Genomic DNA, 17,464 nt, shown 5'->3' with positions numbered 1-17,464 from the left:
TGGGGTTTTCCATATAAAGAATCATGTCATCTGCGAAGAGAGAGAGTTTGACTTCTTCCTTGACAATTTGGATACCTTTTATTTCTCTTTGTTGTCTGATTGCCGTTGCTAGAACTTCTAATACTATGTTGAACAAGAGTGGTGAGAGTGGGCATCCTTGTCGTGTTCCTGATCTCAACGGGAAGGCTGCAAGCTTTTTCCCATTGAGGATGATATTTGCTGTGGGTCTTTCATAGATAGATTTTATGAAGTTCAGGAATGTTCCCTCTATCCCTATACTTTGAAGCGTTTTCATCAGGAACGGATGCTGGATTTTGTCAAATGCTTTTTTTGCATCCATTGAGAGGACCATGTGGTTCTTCTCTCTTCTCTTATTGATGTGTTCTATCACACTGATTGATTTGCGAATGTTGAACCAACCTTGCAACCCAGGGATGAATCCCACCTGGTCATGGTGGATAATCGTTTTAATGTGCTGCTGGATCCTGTTTGCTAGGATCTTGTTGAGAATCTTTGCATCCATATTCATCAGTGATATTGGTCTGAAATTCTCCTTTTTGGTAGGGTCTTTGCCTGGTTTGGGGATCAGGGTAATGCTGGCTTCATAAAAAGAGTCTGGAAGTTTTCCTTCTGCTTCAATTTTTTGGAACAGCTTCAGGAGAATTGGTGTTATTTCTTCTTTGAAAGTTTTGTTGAATTCCCCAGGGAATCCGTCAGGTCCTGGGCTCTTGTTTTTTGGGAGGTTTTTGATCACTGCTTCAATCTCGTTAATAGATATCGGTCTATTCAGGTTGTCAATTTCTTCCTGGTTCAATTTTGGGAGTTTGTCGTTTTCCAGGAATGCATCCATTTCATCTAGGTTGCTTAGCTTATTGGCATATAACTGTTGGTAATAATTTCTGATGATTGTTTCTATTTCCTTGGTGTTCGTTGTGATCTCTCCCTTTTCATTCATAATTTTCTTAATTTGGGCTTTCTCTCTTTTCTTTTGGATTAGTGTGGCCAATGGTTTATCGATCTTATTGATTCTTTCAAAAAACCAGCTTCTAGTTTCATTGATACGTTCTACTGTACCTCTGGTTTCTCTAATCTTGATTATTTGCTTCTTGCATGTGGAGTTGGTTTGATTTGTTGTTGATTCTCCAGTTCTTTAAGGTGTAAAGACAGCTGGTGTATTCTGGATTTTTCAATGTTTTTGAGGGAGGCTTGGATGGCTATGTATTTCCCCCTTAGAACCGCCTTTGCTGTATCCCATAGGTTTTGGACCGAGGTGTCCTCATTCTCATTGGTTTCCATGAATTGTTTAAGTTTGTCTTTGATCTCCTGGTTGATCCAAGCATTCTTAAGCAAGGTGGTCTTTAGCTTCCAGGTGTTTGAGTTCCTTCTGAACTTTTCCTTGTGATTGAGCTCCAGTTTCAAAGCATTGCGATCTGAGAATATGCAGGGAATAATGCCAGTCTTTTGGTATCGGTTGAGTCCTGCTTTGTGACCCAGTATGTGGTCTATTCTGGAGAAGGTTCCATGTGCACTGGAGAAGAATGAGTATTCTGTTGTTTTAGGGTGGAATGTTCTGTATATGTCTATGAGGTCCATCTCGTCCAATGTTTCATTCAATGCTCTTATTTCTTTATTAATTTTCTGCTTCGATGATCTGTCTATTTCTGAGAGAGACGTATTAAGATCTCTTACTATTATTGTATTCATATCAGTATGACTCTTTATCTTGATTAATAGTTTTCTTATGTAATTGGGTACTCCCATATTGGGGGCATAGATATTCACAATTGTTAGATCATCTTGGTGGATAGTACCTTTAAGAATGATGTAGTGTCCTTCTGTATCTCTGACTACAGTCTTTAGTTTAAAATCTAATTTATCTAATATGAGAATCGCTACCCCGGCCTTCTTTTGAGGCCCACTGACATGAAAGATTCTTCTCCATCCCTTCACTTTCAGTCTGGGTGTATCCTTAGGTTCAAAATGGGTCTCTTGTAGACAACATATGGATGGGTCCTGTCGGTTTATCCAATCTGCAACCCTCTGTCGTTTTATGGGCGCATTTAGGCCATTTACAATGAGAGTGATTATTGAGAGATAGGTTTTTTTTGACATCGTGTTGCCTTTGAAGTCTTTCTGTCTGTAGATTGTTTCTATATTTCTGATCAATGATATTCTTAGGATTTTTTCTTTCTGTCTGTAGATTGTTTCTATATTTCTGTTCAATGATATTCTTAGGATTTTTTCTCTTTTATAGGACCCCCCTTAATATTTCCTGCAGTGTCAGCTTGGTGGTTGCATAGTCTTTTAAGCCTTGCCAGTCTTGGAAACTCTTTATCTCTCCATCCATTTTAAATGTCAGTCTTGCTGGATAGAATATTCTTGGTTGCATGTTCTTCTCATTTAGTACTCTGAATATATTTTGCCAGCCCTTCCTGGCTTTCCAGGTCTCTGTGGAAAGGTCTGACGTTATTCTAATGAGCTTCCCTCTGTATATAAGGAGCTTCTTTGTCCTAGCTGCTTTTAAGAGGGTCTGTCGTGAAACATAATTCCTCATTCTAACTATAAGGTGTCATGAGGACTTTCGAGAATCTAAAATCTTGGGAGGAAATCTCTCTGCCTCTAGTACATGAACGTTGTTTCCATTCGTGAGATTGGGAAAATTTTCATAGACAACTTCTTCCACTATATCTTCTAGACTTCTTTCTTTTTCTTCCCCTTCAGGGATTCCAATAATTCTGACGTTGGAACGTTTCATGGCATCATTTATTTCCCTGATTCTGTTCTCGTGGCCTCTGAGCTGTTTGTTCCAGGCTTCCTCCTGATCCTTTCTCTCTATCTGTTTCTCCTCCAGATCACTAATTCTATCTTCTGTCTCAGTTACCCTAGCTTTTAGAGAATTTAGATTAGATTGGAACTCATTGAGAGCATTTTGAACATCATCCCTGGTGGCTTTCAGTTCTGTCCTAACATTGTGAACATCATCCCTGGTGGCTTTCAGTTCTGCCCTAATCAATTCTGTTTGGTCATCCATGGCTTTCTCCAACCTAGCTCTTGCCTGGATAATTGTTAGTCTGAATTCCTTTTCTGACATATTGTCTGTGTCGATAGCCATTAGCTCTCTTTGCAGAAGGCCCATCCTCTGTATTTTTCTTCTGTTGGGTATTCCTCCTCCTAGTCATTTTGGAAAGAGATGAGTGAACAGATGCAGCTGGACTTATCAATTGTGGTGCAGTCAAGCTGCACCCTGGAATGCTTCTGTGCAATCAGGATTCCCCACCCAATGAGAGAAAAAAGAAAAGATAAAGAAATAGAGAAGAATAAAGAAAAAAAGGGAAAAGAAAAAAGGAAAAAAATAGAGAGAGAGAGAGGAAAAAAAGGGAAGATAAAAGAAAAGGCTCAGCCCAAATGGGCCACAAGTTAAGATTTGTGAAGTATACAAACAAAAACAGACAAACAAGAAGACTGATAAAAGTATATGACAAGAGAAAAAAAATATATATATAAGCAAAAAAAAAAAGGGAAGAACCTCATCCTAAAGAACCCCAAGTATAAGATTTATATATTTTTTATTTGCTATTTTTATATTAGCTACTGAGACATGTGGGAGATTTCACCTTACAAAAATTCATATTTCTGGCCCACTGGAAAACAAAACAATAAATTGAGGATTAGGGCACATATTCCAGCAATGATACAAGCAGGTGTGTGTGAGAAGAGGCTCAATCCATTTTAGACTCTGAATGCTCTCTTGGCTTAGCCATACCTCTAGTTGGCCTGCTTCTCTCTGAAAAATCCCAGTTGTCTCCTGGAGGCATTTGCCTTTATAGTTTTGGAGCTAGATCCATGGGAAACTGCATATCCTCATTTTGCCTCACTTTCTCCCTATTTGTCTTTAAATTCATTTGTCCTCCAGTATTTATTTTGGTGGGCTCTCTGCCAGGCAGTCTTCAAGGCACATGTACTGATGACATATTAATGAACAAATGAAAGAAAATAATCTTACCCTCATGAGACTTACATTTTAGTGTGGGAGACAGATAGTAGCCAAGATACAATAAGTAAAATTGATAAAGTTATCCAAGTGATTAGTGTTAAGAAAAAAAAATAAGGCAAGGACTAGAAAATAAGAATTTCAGGTTAAAAGCTGAAATTGTATAAATAGGGAGTCTGGAGAACATGACTTTGGAGTAAAGACCTGAAAGCAATTAGAGAACTGGCCCTGTGGCTATCTGGGGAAGGAGCATTACACACAACAATACCAAGTGTTGAGACCCCAGCCAGGAGTAAATTTGGTATGTTCAGGGAATACTGAGGATACCAGCATTGCCGAAACTGATTGAGCAAGTTAGAGAATATCAGGAAGAAAGTTCAGAGAAGTGATGTGGGTCTGGGAGAAGCAGATAGCTCACAGACTTGAAGTTTCTAGAATGAAATTTGGCTTATACATTGAATGTAAGAGGGAGCCATTGAGTATTTTTAGCATAGGCACGACATAATTATGTCTCATATTTGAATAAGATCACTCTGGCAACTTGTATGGGATTCAAGATGGAAAAGGGGGGTTCAAATATACCAACAAAACAGTGGAAAGCCCTAGAAATAGGTTTGCATACAGGAAACTTGAATCATAGTAGAAGTGACATTTCAGATGAATAATCAAAAGACATTGAATAAATGGTGCTGCAACAGGGTTTTTGGGTTTTTTTTTTGAAGGGAGGGGTCATAGGCCAAAAAGTAAACCCTTTACCACATTTTATATAGATCATACATTCCAAGTGGAAAAAAAAAGGTAATACTTCAAATTTGGAAAGTAACACTTACAAAATTTTGAAAATATAAAATAAAAGTTGATGTTTATATGTTTTCTTATGAAAATGGGCAAGATTTCATTTCAAGGCAGAAAACACCACAGGTATTAAAGGAAAAATCTAGTAAATTTGATTATTCTAAAATAGGCATGTTTTCATATTCCTGTACATTTTATTCATTTTTATATTACATATTGTAAAATATGCAAAATTTCAAAAGCTATCACATATGAAGTGGAATAAAATGAGATTAAGCTATACAAACTTAAAGTGCTAAAATTAGTGAAGTAACAAAAATACATTCAATTATTAAAAAAATTCTGTAGGAAACTTGGCAAAAAATATGAACAGGCGGAGTCAAGATGGCGGGGAAGTAGGAGGAGGCACCATTTCAACCTGTACCTTAAAGTGAGCTGATTAACTACCAAAGAACTCCGACCACCCATGAAATCAGCCTGAGATCAGAATTATACACGTCTGGATCTCTACAGGAGCAGAAGACGCCAGTGGCAGGTAAAGCAGACTGGGAACGTTGGACTGATATCCGAAGATAAACAAAAGGGGGAGGGAGCCACCAGAGGTGACCTATCAGAAAGTAACACCCCAACACGAGAGTGCTCTGCGTCTGGGGACCAGCATTAACTTGGAGTCTGGTTGAAAGCACCCAAAAAACAAACAGCAAAGGATCGTGGGCGGTAATAGTGGGAACCTGGGTGGTTAGGGTCAGGGACCTAAGTCCCTGGACCCAGGACAGCCTCCCCTGGCGCGGAGCCAGAGAGAGTGCGGCAGAGAAATCAGGTCTCCATCCCTGAGCCGCCAGTGCACCTGAATGCCAGCACGCCCCAGAACGAGTGGGGTCTGGCTCCCGTGAAGGGCTGGGAGCCTGGCCAGATGGCAATCCTGAAACGCGCGCGTCCCACACCCTCCCTTGGGAAAGGTGCTCATAGGTCCTAGCCTGGAGCTATGGCAGCCGGAAAAACCAGACATTCCCAGCCCGGGACAGCGGGAAAATCTCAGTGTGCGATCTCTGCTCCAAACCTCTCTGGCGGTCTGGAGCTGCCTAGACAGCCACCGCTGCCCTGGTTTTGGGTACAACGAGGAGCTCCTGCATCCCCAGGGACAGTGACTCAGAACCGACTCTGCCAGCAGCTTTTGCAAAACAGTCTGAGGCTTCTCTCTGAGAGGGAGGTTGGGGTGCTGTTTGCTCTCCTCTAAACCTCCAAAAACCATCAAAAGCTGTCAAGGCGAGAGAAAGCAGATGAAAGAACATAAAAACCCCCAGAGAACAAAAGGCTGAAAAAAACAGTTTCCTGAAAAAAAAAGAGCTCACCCCCTTGAGGGGAGCGGGAGGACCTAACTCAGGGAACATCATTGTCTGAAAACCCACGTGGCAGGCCCCTCCCCCAGAAAACCAACCAGGAAGGAAGAAAAAAAAAAAAAAAGACTACAAGAGAACAATCACCACTACTTCATAAATACAACTTTTATTTTTAACTCTTTACCAATATTCTGGTTCTTTTTTTTTATACATACAGATAATTTTTTAACCTATTTACCATCACACTGAGATGTCCAGTACATCAAATTCTTTAATAACCTTCTAACCTGAACTTTTTGATACATACACCCGTGTTTTTCTTTTGTTTTTCTATTTTTTTAATTCTTTTTTTAATTTTAACTTAGTTTAGTCTAGTTTATTCTTTTTTAATTTTTATTTTCTACTATACTTATAGAGTTAAACTTCAAGGTAATCCCCTTTCCCCCATCAATGCTACCCCTATAGGCAAACCAGTTTCTAATCCCCCTGTAACTTAGGAAAGTTGAGTCCCTTAACAAAAACATCAAGATACCTTCAGGAAGAATCAAAATAAAGTTCCTCACCAACACTGAGAATCTATAACCATTCTCCCAATTTTTCCTTCTGTCAGTGTTTCTGTGAATTTGTGTTTGTCCTGATAATATATAAACCATATACTTGGGGTTCTTTCTGATGAGGTTCTTCCCTTTTCTTTTTGCTTATATATACATATTTTTTTCTCTTGTCATATACTTTTATCCCTCTTTTTGTCTGTCTGTTTTTGTTTGTATACTCCACAAATCTTACCTTGTGGCCCATTTGGGCTGAGCCTTCTCTTTTATCTACCCTTTTTTCCCTATCTCTCTCTCTCTTTTTTTTTTCCTTTTTTCTTTCCCCCTTTTTTTTTCTTTCTTCTTCTCTATTTCTTTTTCTTTTCTTTTTTCTCTCATTTGGGTGGGGAATCCTGATTGCACAGAAGCGTTCCAGGGTGCACATTGACTGCACCACAATCGATAAGTCCAGCTGCATCGATTTAGTCATCTCTTACCAAAATGACTAGGAGGAGGAATACCCAACAGAAGAAAAATACAGAGGATGGGCCTTCTGCAACAGAGCTAATGGCTATCGACACAGACAATATGTCAGAAAAGGAATTCAGACTAACAATTATCCAGGAAATAGCTAGGTTGGAGAAAGCCATGGATGACCAAACAGAATTGATTAGGGCAGAACTGAAAGCCACCAGGGATGATGTTCACAATGTTAGGGCAGAACTGAAAGCCACCAGGGATGATGTTCAAAATGCTCTCAATGAGTTCCAATCTAATCTAAATTCTCTAAAAGCTAGGGTAACTGAGACAGAAGATAGAATTAGTGATCTGGAGGACAAACAGATAGAGAGAAAGGATCAGGAGGAAGCCTGGAACAAACAGCTCAGAAGCCACGAAAACAGAATCAGGGAAATAAACGATGCCATGAAACGTTCCAACATCAGAATTATTGGAAACCCTGAAGGGGAAGAAAAAGAAAGAAGTCTAGAAGATATAGTGGAAGAAGATGTCTATGAAAATTTTCCCAATCTCACGAATGGAAACAACGTTCATGTACTAGAGGCAGAGAGATTTCCTCCCAAGATTTTAGATTCTCGAAAGTCCTCACGGCACCTTATCGTTAGAATGGGGAATTATGTTTCAAGAGAGACCCTCTTAAAAGCAGCTAGGACAAAGAAGCTTCTTACATACAGAGGAAAGCCCATTAGAATAACATCAGACCTGTCCACAAAAACCTGGCAATCCAAAAAGGGTGGGCAAGATGTATTCAAGTCACTAAATGAGAAAAACATGCAACCAAGAATACTCTATCCAGCAAGACTGACATTTAAAATGGATGGAGAGATAAAGAGTTTCCAAGACCGGCAAGGCTTAAAAGACTATGCAACCACCAAGCCGACACTGCAGGAAATATTAAGGGGGGGTCCTATAAAAGAGAAAAAATCCTAAGAATATCATTGAACAGAAATATAGAAACAATCTATAGACAGAAAGACTTCAAAGGCAACACGAGGTCAATAAAAACCTATCCCTCAATAATCACTCTCAATGTGAATGGCCTAAATGCGCCCATAAAACGACACAGGGTTGCAGATTGGATAAAACGACAGGACCCATCCATATGTTGTCTACAAGAGACCCATTTTGAACCTAAGGATACACCCAGACTGAAAGTGAAGGGATGGAGAAGCATCTTTCATGAACATGGGCCTCAAAAGAAGGCTAGGGTAGCAATTCTCATATCAGATAAATTAGATTTTAAACTAAAGACTGTAGTCAGAGATACAGAAGGACACTACATAATTCTTAAAGGGACTATCCGCCAAGACGATCTAACAATTGAGAATATTTATGCCCCCAATATGGGAGCACCAAATTACATAAGAAAACTATTAATCAAGATAAAGAGTCATATTGATATGAATAAAATAATAGTAGGAGATCTTAATACGCCTCTCTCAGAAATAGACAGGTCATCGAAGCAGAAAATTAATAAAGAAATAACAGCATTGAATGAAACATTGGACCAGATGGACCTCATCGATGTATACAGAACATTCCACCCTAAAACAACAGAATACTCATTCTTCTCAAGTGCACATGGAACCTTCTCCAGAATAGACCACATACTGGGTCACAAAGCAGGACTCAACCGATACCAAAAGACTGACATTATTCCCTGCATATTCTCCGATCACAATGCTTTGAAACTGGAGCTCAATCACAAGGAAAAGTTCAGAAGGAAATAAAACACCTGGAAGCTAAAGACCACCTTGCTTAAGAATGCTTGGATCAACCAGGAGATCAAAGACAAACTTAAACAATTCATGGAAACAAATGAGAATGAGGACACCTTGGTCCAAAACCTATGGGATACAGCAAAGGCGGTTCTAAGGGGGAAATACATAGCCATCCAAGCCTCCCTCAAAAAGATTGAAAAATCCAGAATACACCAGCTGTCTCTACACCTTAAATAACTGGAGAATCAACAACAAATCAAACCAACTCCACATGCAAGAAGGGAAATAATCAAGATTAGAGCAGAGATCAATGAGGTAGAAACGAGAGATACAGTAGAACGTATCAATGAAACTAGAAACTGCTTTTTTGAAAGAATCGATAAGATCGATAAACCATTGGCCACATTAATCCAAAAGAAAAGAGAGAAAGCCCAAATTAATAAAATTATGAATGAAAAGGGAGAGATCACAATTAACACCAAGGAAATAGAAACAATCATCAGAAATTATTACCAACAGTTATATGCCAATAAGCTAAGCAACCTAGATGAAATGGATGCATTCCTGGAAAGCTACAAACTCCCAAAATTGAACCAGGAAGAAATTGACAACCTGAATCGACCGATATCTATTAACGAGATTGAAGCAGTGATCAAAAACCTGCCAAAAAACAAGAGCCCAGGACCTGAAAGATTCCCTGGGGAATTCTACCAAACTTTCAAAGAAGAAATAACACCAATTCTCCTGAAGCTGTTCCAAAAAATTGAAGCAGAAGGAAAACTTCCAGACTCTTTTTATGAAGCCAGCATTACCCTGATCCCCAAACCAGGCAAAGACCCTACCAAAAAGGAGAATTTCAGACCCATATCATTGATGAATATGGATGCAAACATTCTCAACAAGATCCTAGCAAACAGGATCCAGCAGCACATTAAAAAGATTATCCACCATGACCAGGTGGGATTCATCCCTGGGTTGCAAGGTTTGTTCAACATTCGCAAATCAATCAGTGTGATAGAACACATCAATAAGAGAAGAGAGAAGAACCACATGGTCCTCTCAATTGATGCAGAAAAAGCATTTGACAAAATCCAGCATCCGTTCCTGATGAAAACGCTTCAAAGTATAGGGATAGAGGGAATATTCCTGAACTTCATAAAATCTATCTATGAAAGACCCACAGCAAATATCATCCTCAATGGGAAAAACCTTGCAGCCTTCCTGTTGAGATCAGGAACACGACAAGGATGCCCACTCTCACCACTCTTGTTCAACATAGTATTAGAAGTTCTAGGAACGGCAATCAGACAACAAAGAGAAATAAAAGGTATCCAAATTGGCAAGGAAGAAGTCAAACTCTCTCTCTTCGCAGATGACATGATTCTTTATATGGAAAACCCCAAAGACTCCACCCCTAAACTACTAGAACTCATACAGCAATTCAGTAACATGGCAGGATACAAAGTCAATGTACAGAAATCAGTGGCTTTCTTTTTTTTTTTTTTCATTTTATTTATTTTTTCAGTGTAACATTATTCATTCTTTTTGCACAACACCCAGTGCTCCATGCAAAACGTGCCCTCCCCATTACCCACCACCTGTTCCCCCAACCTCCCACCCCTGACCCTTCAAAACCCTCAGGTTGCCCCAACCTCCCACCCCTGACCCTTCAAAACCCTCAGGTTGTTTTTCAGAGTCCATAGTCTCTTATGGTTCGCCTCCCCTCCCCAATGTCCATAGCCCGCTCTCCCTCTCCCAATCCCACCTCCCCCCAGCAACCCCCAGTTTATTTGTGAGATTAAGAGTCATTTATGGTTTGTCTCCTTCCCAATCCCATCTTGTTTCATTTATTCTTCTCCTATCCCCCTAACGCCCCATGTTGCTTCTCCATGTCCTCATATCAGGGAGATCATATGATAGTTGTCTTTCTCCGATTGACTTATTTCACTAAGCATGATACGCTCTAGCTCCATCCACGTCGTCGCAAATGGCATGATTTCATTTCTTTTGATGGCTGCATAGTATTCCATTGTGTATATATACCACATCTTCTTTATCCATTCATCTCTTGATGGACATCTAGGTTCTTTCCATAGTCTGGCTATTGTAGACATTGGTGCTATAAACATTCGGGTACACGTGCCCCTTCGGATCACTATGTTTGTATCTTTATGTTAAATACCCAGTAGTGCAATTGCTGGGTCATAGGGTAGTTCTATTTTCAACATTTTGAGGAAACTCCATGCTGTTTTGCAGAGTGGTTGCACCAGCAACCGTGGAGGAGGGTTCCCCTTTCTCCACATCCTCTCCAGCATCTGTCATTTCCTGACTTGTTAATTTTAGCCATTCTGACTGGTGTGAGGTGATATCTCATTGTGGTTTTGATTTGTATTTCCCTGATGCCGAGTGACGTGGAGCACTTTTTCATGTGTCTGTTGGCCATCTGGATGTCTTCTTTGCAGAAATGTCTGTTCATGTCCTCTGCCCATTTCTTGATGGGATTGTTTGTTCTTTGGGTGTTGAGTTTGCTAAGTTCCTTATAGATTTTGGATACTAGCCCTTTATCTGATATGTCGTTTGCAAATATCTTCTCCCATTCTGTCAGCTGTCTTTTGGTTTTGTTAACTGTTTCCTTTGCTGTGCAAAAGCTTTTGATCTTGATGAAATCCCAATAGTTCATTTTCGCCCTTGCTTCCCTTGCCTTTGCCGTTGTTCCTAGGAAGATGTTGCTACGGCTGAGGTCGAAGAGGTTGCTGCCTGCATTCTCCTCAAGGATGTTGATGGATTCCTTTCTCACATTGAGGTCCTTCATCCATTTGGAGTCTATTTTCGTGTGTGGTGTAAGGAAGTGGTCCAATTTCATTTTTCTGCATGTGGCTGTCCAATTTTCCCAGCACCATTTGTTGAAGAGGCTGTCTTTTTCCCATTGGACATTCTTTCCTGCTTTGTCGAAGATTAGTTGACCATAGAGTTGAGGGTCGATTTCTGGGCTCTCTGTTCTGTTGCACTGATCTATGTGTCTGTTTTTGTGCCAGTACCATGCTGTCTTGATGATGACAGCTTTGTAATAGAGCTTGAAATCCGGAATTGTGATGCCACCAACTTTGGCTTTGTTCTTCAATATTCCTTTGGCTATTCGAGGTCTTTTCTGGTTCCATATAAATTTTAGGATTATTTGTTCCATTTCTTTGAAAAAAATGGATGGTATTTTGATAGGGATTGCATTAAAAGTGTAGATTGCTTTAGGTAGCATAGACATTTTCACAATATTTATTCTTCCAATCCAGGAGCATGGAACATTTTTCCATTTTTTTGTGTCTTCCTCAATTTCTTTCATGAGTACTTTATAATTTTCTGTGTATAGATTCTTAGCCTCTTTGGTTAGGTTTATTCCTAGGTATCTTATAGTTTTGGGTACAATTGTAAATGGGATTGACTCCTTAATTTCTCTTTCTTCAGTCTTGTTGTTGGTGTACAGAAATGCAACTGATTTCTGTGCATTGATTTTATATCCTGACACTTTACTGAATTCCTGTACAAGTTCTAGCAGTTTTGGAGTGGAGTCTTTTGGGTTTTCCACATATAGTATCATATCATCTGTGAAGAGTGATAGTTTGACTTCTTCTTTACCGATTTGGATGCCTTTAATTTCTTTTTGTTGTCTGATTGCTGAGGCTAGGACTTCTAGTACTATGTTGAATAGCAGTGGTGATAATGGACATCCCTGGCGTGTTCCTGACCTTAACGGAAAAGCTTTCAGTTTTTCTCCATTGAGAATGATATTTGCGGTGGGTTTTTCATAGATGGCTTTGATAATATTGAGGTATGTGCCCTCTATCCCCACACTTTGAAGAGTTTTGATCAGGAAGGGATGCTGTACTTTGTCAAATGCTTTTTCAGCATCTATTGAGAGTATCATATGGTTCTTGTTCTTTCTTTTATTAATGTGTTCTATCACATTGATTGATTTGCGGATGTTGAACCAACCCTGCAGCCCTGGAATAAATCCCACTTGATCGTGGTGAATAATCCTTTTAATGTACTGTTGAATCCTATTGGCTAGTATTTTGGCGAGAATTTTTGCGTCTGTGTTCATCAAGAATATTGGTCTGTAGTTCTCTTTTTTGGTGGGATCCTTGTCTGCTTTGGGGATCAAGGTGATGCTGGCCTCATAAAATGAGTTTGGAAGTTTTCCTTCCATTTCTATTTTTTGGAACAGTATCAAGAGAATAGGAATTAGTTCTTCTTTAAATGTTTGGTAGAATTCCCCTGGGAAGCCGTCTGGCCCTGGGATTTTTTTTGTTTGGAGATTTTTGATGACTGTTTCAATCTCCTTACTGGTTATGGGCCTGTTCAGGTTTTCTATTTCTTCCTGGTTCAGTTGTGGTAGTTTATATGTCTCTAGGAATGCATCCATTTCTTCCAGATTGTCCAATTTGTTGGCCTAGAGTTGCTCATAGTATGTTCTTATAATTGTCTGTATTTCTTTGGTGTTAGTTGTGATCTCTCCTCTTTCATTCATGATTTTATTGATTTGGGTCCTTTCTCTTTTCTTTTTGATGAGTCTGGCCAGGGGTTTATCAATCTTATTGATTCTTTCAAAGAACCAGCTCCTAGTTTCATTGATTTTTTCTATTGTTTTTTTGGTTTCTATTTCATTGATTTCTGCTCTGATCTTTATGATTTCTCTTCTCCTGCTGTGTTTAGGGTTTCTTTCTTGTTCTTTCTCCAGCTCCTTTACGTGTAGGGTTAGGTTGTGTACTTGAGAATTTTCTTGTTTCTTGAGAAAGGCTTGTACCGCTATATATTTTCCTCTCAGGACTGCCTTTGCTGTGTCCCACAGATTTTGAACTGTTGTGTTTTCATTATCATTTGTTTCCATGAATTTTTTTCAATTCTTCTTTAATTTCCTGGTTGACCCATTCATTCTTTAGAAGGATGCTGTTTAGTCTCCATGTATTTGGGTTCTTTCCAGCTTTCCTCTTGTGATTGAGTTCTAGCTTCAGAGCATTGTGGTCTGAAAATATGCAGGGAATAATCCTAATCTTTTGATACCGGTTGAGACCTGATTTGTGACCCAGGATGTGATCTATTCTGGTGAAGGTTCCATGTGCACTAGAAAAGAATGTGTATTCTGTGGCTTTGGGATGAAATGTTCTGAATATATCTGTGATGTCCATCTGGTCCAGTGTGTCATTTAAGGCCTTTATTTCCTTGTTGATCTTTTGCTTGGATGATCTGTCCATTTCAGTGAGGGGAGTGTTAAAGTCCCCTACTATTATTGTATTATTATTGATGTGTTTCTTTGATTTTGTTATTAATTGGTTGATATAGTTGGCTGCTCCCACGTTAGGGGCATAGATATTTAAAATTGTTAGATCTTCTTGTTGGACAGACCCTTTGAGTAGGATATAGTGTCCTTCCTCATCTCTTATTATAGTCTTTGGCTTAAAATCTAATTGATCTGATATAAGGATTGCCACCCCAGCTTTCTTCTGATGCCCATTAGCATGGTAAATTGTTTTCCACCCCCTCACTTTCAATCTGGAGGTGTCTTCGCGTCTAAAATGAGTTTCTTGTAGGCAACATACTGATGGGTTTTTTTTTTTTTTAAATTTTTTAATGTTTTAATTATTCGACAGAGAGAAATCACAACTAGGCAGAGAGAGAGGAGGAAGCAGGCTCCCCACGGAGCAGAGAGCCCGATGCGGGACTCGATCCCAGGACTCTGGGATCATGACCTGAGCCGAAGGCAGAGGCTTTTACCCACTGAGCCACCCAGGTGCCCCGGGTTTTGTTTTTTTATCCATTCTGATTCCCTGTGTCTTTGGATTGGGACATTTAGCCCATTAACATTCAGGGTAACTATTGAGAGATATGAATTTAGTGCCATTATTAGCCTGTAAGGTGACTGTTACTGTACATTGTCTCTGTACCTTTCTGATCTACTACTTTTAGGCTCTCTCTTGGCTGAGAGGACCCCTTTCAATATTTCCTGTAGAGCTGGTTTGGTGTTTGCAAATTCTTTCAGTTTTTGTTTGTCCTGGAAGCTTTTGATCTCTCCTTCTATTTTCAATGATAGCCTAGCTGGATAGAGTATTCTTGGCTGCATGTTTTTCTCGTTGAGTGCTCTGAATATATCATGCCAGCTCTTTCTGGCCTGCCAGGTCTCTGTGGATAAGTCTGCCGCCAATCTAATAGTTTTACCACTGTATGTTACAGACTTCTTTTCTCGGGCTGCTTTCAGGATGTTCTCTTTGTCACTAAAACTTGTAAATTTTACTATTAGGTGACGGGGTGTGGACCTATTCTTGTTGACTTTGAGGGGGGTTCTCTGCATCTCCTGGATTTTGATGCTTGTTCCCTTTGCCATATTAGGGAAATTCTCTCCAATGATTCTCTCCAATAGACCTTCTGCTCCCCTCTCTGTTTCTTCTTCTTCTGGAATCCCAATTATTCTAATGTTGTTTCATCTTATGGTGTCACTCATCTCTCGAATTCTCCCCTCATGGTCCAGTAGCTGTTTGTCCCTCTTTTGCTCGGCTTCCTTATTCTCTGTCATTTGGTCTTCTATATCACTAATTCTTTCTTCTGCCTCATTTATCCTAGCAGTGAGAGCCTCCATTTTTGATTGCACCTCATTAATAGCTTTTTTGATTTCAACTTGGTTAGATTTTAGTTCTTTAATTTCTCCAGAAAGGGCTTTAATATCTCCAGAGAGGGTTTCTCTAATATCTTCCATGCCTTTTTCGAGCCCGTCTAGAATGTTCAGAATCATCATTCTGAACTCTTGATCTGACATATTACTCATGTCTGTGTTGATTAGGTCCCTAGCCTTCGGTACTGTCTCTTGTTCTTTTGTTTGTGGCGATTTTTTCCGCCTTGTCATTTTGTCCAGATAAGAGGATATGAAGGAGCAAATAAACTACTAAAAGGGTGGCAAAGACCCCGGAAATATGCGCTGTAACCAAATCAGAAGAGACCCCAAATTGTGGGGGGGAGAAAGGGGATAAAAATAGCTTCTGAAAAAAAAAGAAAAAAAAAAAGAAAGAAAAAAATTTTAAAAATAAAACAAATAAAAAAAATAAAAAAGAAAGAAAAAATATATATATTTAGATGAACTAGTCAAAAAATGTTAAAAAAGAAAAGGGTAAAAGTTTTAAAAAATTTAGCAGAAGAAGAAAAAAGAAAAAAGAAAAAAAAATTGAAAAAAGAAAAAAAAATTGAAGTAGCCGCAAGACTAAAGAATCATGGGGAGAAAGTCATGAGATCCGTGCTTTGCTTTCTCCTCCTCTGGAATTGCTCTGCTGTCTTAGGAATTGAATCTGCTTTCTCCTTGATAGATGAACTTTGTCCTGGCTGGATATTTTTTGATCTTCTGGGGGAGGGGCCTGTTGTAGTGACTCTCAAGCGTCTTTGCCTGAGGCGGGATTGCACCGCCCTTACCGGCGGCCGGACTAAGTAATCAGCTCGGGTTCGCTTTTGGGAGCTTCTGTTCCCTGAACGCTTTCCGTAGAGTTCCGGAGGACGGGAATGAAAATGGAGGCCTCCCAGTCTCCGGCCCGGATGAGCCGAGAGCCTGGGGCCCCACTCCTCAGTGCGCCCCCAGAGGACAGCACCCAATCACTCCCGTATCCCCAGCCTCTAGCCGCGCTCTGAGTTCACCCAGCCTGCGACCAGTTCAAGGTAACCCCGAGCTGAGAGTTCAGTCCTCGGCTCTGTCTCTGCAGCCGGCTTCTCCGTTCTAATACCTGCGAGCTCTCCGACACTCCAACACCCCCGATACTTCTGTGACCCTGCGGGGCCTGGGGCCACGCTAGCCCCGCGTGGGCTTCACCCCGGTTTAGTCCCTGGAGCAATGTACCTCAGTGGAACAGACTTTTAAAAGTCCTGATTTGTGCTCCATTCCTCCGCTGCTTGCCGGGAGCCGGCCCCTCCCCCTGCGGTCTATCTTCCCGTCGTTTTAGATTCACTTCTCCGCCAGTCCTACCTTTCAGAAAGTGGTTGATTTTCTGTTTCTAGAGTTGCTGTTCTTCTTCTCTTCGCTCTCCCATTGGATTTGTAGGTGTTTGCAATGTTTAGATAAGCTATCGAGCTGATCTCCTGCTACCTGATGTACTCTCCGGCTGCTACTTCTCCGCCATCTTGACTCCTCCCTCCAGTGGCTTTCTTATACACCAACAATGAAAATACAGAAAGGGAAATTAGAGAATCGATTCCATTTACTATAGCACCAAGAACCATAAGATACCTGGGCATAAACCTAACCAAAGAAGTAAAGGACCTATACTCGAGGAACTACAGAATACTCATGAAAGAAATTGAAGAAGACACAAAAAGATGGAAGACTGTTCCATGCTCTTGGATTGGAAGAATAAACATTGCTAAAATGTCTATACTGCCTAGAGCAATCTATACTTTTAATGCCATTCCGATCAAAATTCCACCGGTATTTTTCAAAGAGCTGGAGCAAATAATCCTAAAATTTGTATGGAGCCAGAAGAGACCCCGAATTGCTAAGGAAATGTTGAAAAACAAAAACAAAACTGGCGGCATCACGTTACCCGA

This window comes from Meles meles, chromosome X, assembly GCF_922984935.1.
Source record: "Meles meles chromosome X, mMelMel3.1 paternal haplotype, whole genome shotgun sequence".
Classification (NCBI taxonomy): Eukaryota; Metazoa; Chordata; class Mammalia; order Carnivora; family Mustelidae; genus Meles; species Meles meles.
This window is presented reverse-complemented; position numbering follows the sequence as displayed.